The sequence below is a fragment of the Molossus molossus genome, unplaced genomic scaffold, assembly GCF_014108415.1.
Source record: "Molossus molossus isolate mMolMol1 unplaced genomic scaffold, mMolMol1.p scaffold_m16_p_21, whole genome shotgun sequence".
Taxonomy (NCBI): domain Eukaryota; kingdom Metazoa; phylum Chordata; class Mammalia; order Chiroptera; family Molossidae; genus Molossus; species Molossus molossus.
This window is the reverse complement of record NW_023425357.1, coordinates 33,290,752-33,297,070: the sequence shown is the minus strand read 5'-3', so window position 1 is coordinate 33,297,070 and position 6,319 is coordinate 33,290,752.

Here is a 6,319-nt window from a genome sequence, read left to right as displayed (position 1 = left end):
AGGCAATATGCTCAATTAATATTTGACAAAGGTGGCAAGACCATACAGTGGAGTAAAGACAGCCTCTTTATCAAATGCTGGTGGGAAAACTGGACAGCTACATGCAAAAAAATAAAACTAGACCATCAACTTACACCCTACACAAGAATAAACTCAAAATGGATAAAATACTTAAATGTGACTCATGAATCCATAAACATCCTAGAAGAAAATACAGGCAACAAAATTTTAGACATCATATGCAGCAGAATTTTCACTGATACATCACTTAAGGCAACAGAAACAAAGGAAAAGATGAACACATGGAACTACATCAAACTAAAAAGCTTCTGCACAGCAAAAGATACCATTATCAAAATGGAAAGGCAACCCACTGTATGGGAGAGCATCATTGCCAATGATATATCAGATAAGGGCTTAATTTCCAATATATAGAGAGTGCTCATACAACTCAACAAAAGGAAGACAAAGAACCCAATTAAAAAATGGACAGAGGAGCTAAATAGACACCTCTCCAAACAGGACATACAAATGGCTAAGAGACATATGAAGAAATGCTCAACATCACTAATCATCAGAGAGATGCAAATTAAAACAACAATGAAGTATCACCTCACACCTGTCAGAATGGCGGCCATCAACAAATCATCAAACAACAAGTGTTGACGAGGGTGTGGAGAAAAGGGGACTCTAGTACGCTGCTGGTGGGAATGCAGACTGGTGCAGCCCCTATGGAAAACAATATGGTGTTACCTCAAAAAATTAAAAATTGAACTTCCATTTGACCCAGTGATCCCACTTCTAGAAATATACCCTAAGAAGCCTGAAACACCAATCAGAAAGAATATATGTACCCCCATGTTTGTAGCAGCACTATTTACAATCGCTAAGATCTGGAAACAACCCAAATGTCCATCAGTAGATGAATGGATAACAAAGCTGTGGTACATATACACAATGGAGTACTCTGTAGCTGTAAGAAAGAAAGATCTCTTATCCTTAGAGATGACATTGAGGTACCTGTAAAGTGTCATCCTAAGTGAAACAAGCCAAACAGAGAAAGACAAGTATCATATTTTCTCACTTATTAATGGAATATAATGAACATAACAGTCTGAGGAATGGGGTAGTCCCAGAGACTTAGAAGTGGGGTACAGACTGACAATACCCAGAAGAAGGTGTGTTGGGGGAAGGGAAGAGATAAACCACAGACCTTACATGCATGTATACATAACCAACAGATATGGACAACAAAGCCCTGGGTGGGGGTGGGGGGATGGGGAGGAGGGTGTCAACAGGGTAAAAAATGAGAAATATCTGTATCAAAAATAAAATTAAAAATTAAAAAAAAGAAAAGAAAAAATAAAATAAAGTAAAACAGCATTGAAGGACCTGGAGAGTATTATGCTAAGCGAAATAATCATCTCAGAGAAAGACAAGTATCACGTGATTTCACTTATATGTGGAATCTAATGAGCAAAATAAAATGATGAACAAAATAGGTCCAGAGCCATGGATACATGGAAGAGACTGATGAATCTCAGAAGGGAGGGGAATTGGGGATCAGGAAGAGATTAACCAAAGAACCTATATGCATATATTCACAGCCCAGGGACAAAGACAATAGTGTGATGAAGGTTTGGGGTGGGGCAGAAGCTGGGCGGAGGGGCTCAAAGGAGGAGAAAATGGGGAACATTTGTAATACTCTTAACAATAAAATATAAATTAAGCCCTGGTTGGTTTGGCTCAGTGGTTAGAGTGTCGGCCTGTGGGTCAGTTCCTGCTAAGGGCACATACCTCGGTTGCAGTTTGTCTTTGGCCCTGGTTGGGTTGTGTGGGTGGCAACCACTCGATGTGTCCCTTTCACATCGATGTTTCTCTCTCTCTCTTCCTCCCACTCTATCTGAACAAAAAATGGAAAAACGTCCTCGGGTGAGGATAAAAAATAAAATAAAAAATATAATAAAATAAATTTAAATCAATTATAAGATAAAAGAAATTTTGGGAAAATATGACCCATAGTAAAAAAAAAAAAATGTCAACATAAAAGGATTCACTGACAAGCTAAATGTTGGGATTAATATACAAGGACTTTAAAGTAGCTATACTAGACTTCCGGTCAAGATGGCGGCATAGGTAAATGTGGTATCATGTCCTCCCACAACCACATCGTAATTAGAACTAAACTACAGAACAACCATCATTCAAAATCGCCTGATATCAAACTGAATGGAAGTCCTACAACTACGAAATTAAAGGAGCAGCTGCACAGAGACTGGTAGGAGGGGCAGAGGCGGATGGGCTGGTCCCACACCCACGTATGGTGGATAAAAGTCAGGATACCTCAGCTGTGAAGGTCCTCCCTGAGGGGTGAGGGGTCCTCATCCCACACCAAGTACCCATCTCAGGGTTCCAGTGCCAGGAAAAGAAGTCCCTATAACTTCTGGCTGGAAAAACCAACTGGAACTGAGGCTGACGGAGGCTGCTGCTGCTGGATCCCCATACAGTTCCCCTTAAAGGGCTCACGGATGGACTTATTTGGACTTGCTCCCTCTAAACATGGAGGGCAGGTAGCTTGAGGGACACGAGACATACAGGGAAGAACCAAGCTGTTTGGCCTCAGGACAAGGGCTGGAGAGGCGGCTTTGTCCAGGACAGATGTGCTGGCAGAGGCTGATGTTCCTTTGGTGAGCCCTTCCCTGGGGCAGCAGACAGCCTCCAGATCTGGGATTCCAGCAACCTGGCTCACACAGTTTGCCCTGCCCTGGTGATTCCCTGAGGTCCCCCCAACACCTAACCTTTGGGCCCACCCAAGCTGCTTCTAAAGGCTTTACCATAGGATTCGCCTGCCTTGGATTCTGCTTCAGAGTTTCCTAAAATCTCTCAAATAAGCAGCATCTGGTCTCAGTGAGTCCCATACCTCTCGTTAAGTGACCCCAGGCCTGGCACTAGAAGCAATCACCCTTGGTTCACAACTCGGCTTTTCTTGGGTACCTCCAAGCCCATCACAAGAAGCAGCCATCTGCAGATCACTTTGTAGCTTATGCTTGGTAGCCCCGGATAGAACTCGGGCAGTGACAGACCTCGCCCCAGAGCCAGCAAACCCAGTGGACAGCTTCAGACCACATTGAAACACCACCACCCAACCACCCCCACAAATGACACACTCAATGAGTGGACTCAGTGGGTACCAGAGCCCTGATGAAGTAAGTTTTGCTCTGTGTGGTGGGCCCCTACACAGTTGATCCTCCAAGAGAGTCAGAGGCCAGTGGTCAGCGGGCACAGCCAGTTCTGATCAGCCTGAGTAAATCCCTCCCATTGATGTACTGACAACAATCAAGACTCAATTACAACAGAAGGGTATAGAGACCAGACTAGGGGTGCACCTTGAGGGCCCAGCTGGGGTGATCAGGGAGGTTGTGCTGTTGGATCCTACAGGACACCTACAACAATAGGCCAACCTACAAAGCCTAGGAGACATAGCAACTCTACCTAATACATAGAAACAATCACAAGGAAGCAGCTAAAATGAGGAGAAAAAGAAACATGTCCCAAATGAAAGAAAAGAACAAAACTCCAGGAAAAGAATGAAACAAAATGAAGATAAGCAATCAATCAGATGCAGAGTTCAAAACACAGGTTATAAGGTTGCTCAAGGAACTTAGTGAGGCACTCAAGGAACTTAGTGAGACCTTCAAGGAACTTAAGGAGAACTCCAAGGAACTTAGTGAGAACATCAACAACATAAAAAAAGGGCCAGTCAGAAATGAAGGATGCACTAACTGAAATAAAGAATAATTTACAGGAAATCAATAGTAGAGTAGGTAAAGCCAAGAAGCAAACCATCGATTTGGAATATAAACACTCAATCAGAACAGCAAAAAAGAAAAAACAATAAAAAAAATGAGAATAGTGTAAGGAACCTCTGGGACAACTTCAAGCTTGCCAACATTTGCATCATAGAGGTGCCAGAAGAAGAGAGAGAACAAGAAATTGAAAGTCTATTTGAAAAAATGACAGAAAAGTTCCCTAACTTAGTGAAAGAAACAGATCTGCAAGCCTAGGAAGCACAGGGAGTCCCAAACAAGATGAACCCAAAGAGGTCCACACCAAGACACATTATCATCAAAATGCCAAATGTTAAATACAACGGGAGAATCTTCAAAGCAGCAAGAGAAAAGCAGTTCATTACCTACTAAGGAGCTCCCATAAGACTGTCAGCTGATATCTCAAAAGAAACTTTGCAGGCCAGAAAGGAGTGGCAAGAGATATTCAAGGTGATGAAAAGCAACGACCTACAACCAAAATTACTCTATCTTGCAAAGCTATCACTTAGAATTGATGGACATAGCAAGAGTTTCCCAGGCAAGAGAAAGCTAAAGAAGTTCATCACCACCAAACCAGTATTGTAGAAAATGTTGAAGGGTCTTCTTGAAGGAGAACAACAAATATATGAACAATAAAATGGCAATTAATACATATCTATGAACAACTGAATCTACAAACAAAATGAGCAAGCAGAACAGGACAGACTCATAGATACAGATAATTTTTTGTTGCTTGCTAGATGAGTGGGGGGTTGGAGGATGGGCAAAGAAGATTAAGAAATTAAGAAGTACAAATTGGTTGTTAGACTGATGAACCTCAAAGGGAAGGGGGGAGGGAAGGTGGGATGGATGAACCAAAGAACTTCTATGCATATATGCATAAGCAATGGACACTGACAGTAGTGTGGGGAAGGCAGGAGGGGGGCAGGATTGGCGAGGTGATGGCAGTCAATGGGGAAAAAAAGGGGGAACATCTGTAATACATTCAACAATGAAGATGATTTTTTAAAAAATAAAGTAGCTATTGTAGCCCGACCGGTGTAGCTCAGTGGTTGAGCATTGACACATGCACCAAGAGGTTACTGGTTCGATTCCTGGTCAGGGCACATGCTCAGGTTGTGGGCCCAATCCACAGTGAGGAGCATGGAGGAGGCAGCCAATTGAGGTTCTCTCTCATCGATGTTTCTCTCCCTTTCCCTTCCTCTCTCTCTAAAATTAATAAAGAAAAAAAAAATTTTAAGTTGCTATAACATGTATGTTAATCTACCAGAAAAGAAGACTATAATTGGTAAAGATAAGAGGGATTTTGGTAGAGATATGAAAATTGAAGTACTAGAACTGAAAAATATAATATCTGAAATGATCAAAAGAAAAACACTAGGTGGAATAATAGATTGGACCTTGACAACAACTCAATAGAAATTATGTAAACTGAATCACAGACAGAAAGAAGTTTGGGAAAAAAATTAATATGTCATTAATGATGCATTTTCAAGAATAAGCAATCGAACATCGTTGAAGTCCCAGAGGGAAAGGACAGAAAAAAAAATTTGATAAAATACTGGACTTATAGAATACAAATATCAAAATGGTAGACTTAAATTAAACGAAATTAATAATTAAACTAGATGTATATGGACTAAATACATCAATTAAAATTGCTGCTTTTAGAAACTACATTAACAAATATTTACAGCCCCATTTGAGAATCCTTTCTAAAAATAAGATTTTAATGTAAAAATTTACATTATAGATATGATGGCTCTTTCTTCATAGAGTTCTGACTTTACCATATGTCAGAGGGTTATATACTAAGGAAATCTGTACTAATATCTGTTCTATTATCTCTACTACAGATGTTTTAAAATGCTTCCAATGAGACATACTATTGGTGGCACTTTTCCATGACAAAAAGATGATAGTATAAAACCAAGAAAATTTCTAACAAGTGTGTTGTTCTTTTAGGGGGATTTTTCTTCAATAAAGTTTCACCTGTTTTTCAAAATCATGTCTCACTGTTTTTTCCTATTGCTTCCATAGTCTGTATCTTTCCAATTTCATAGATTTTATAGAAACAGATGGTTAAAAGACAGATTATTGTAATGTCTTAAGTTTCATATGAAAATTATTTTTATATAAAGCCATGTTCATAGGAACAAATGGATTTTTGAAATGGGACCATGGAGGAAGGAAACAGAGGAATGAAAGAATTTCCCATTTATATTACTATGTAATCATACTCTTTTATAAACTCTTTGGTATACTGAAAAATGTTTTGTGGGTAGTTCTTTGTATTATTTCACAGATATATTGTAATATCATACTTGGTTCTTTATTTTTATCCTCACCCAAGGACATTTTCCCATTTATCTTTAGACAGATTAGGAGGGAGGGAGAGAGGGGGTAAGAGAGAGAGAGAGAAACATCGATGTGAGAGAGACACATCAACTGGTTGCTGCCCACACGACCCAAACTGCAACCCAGGTACGTGC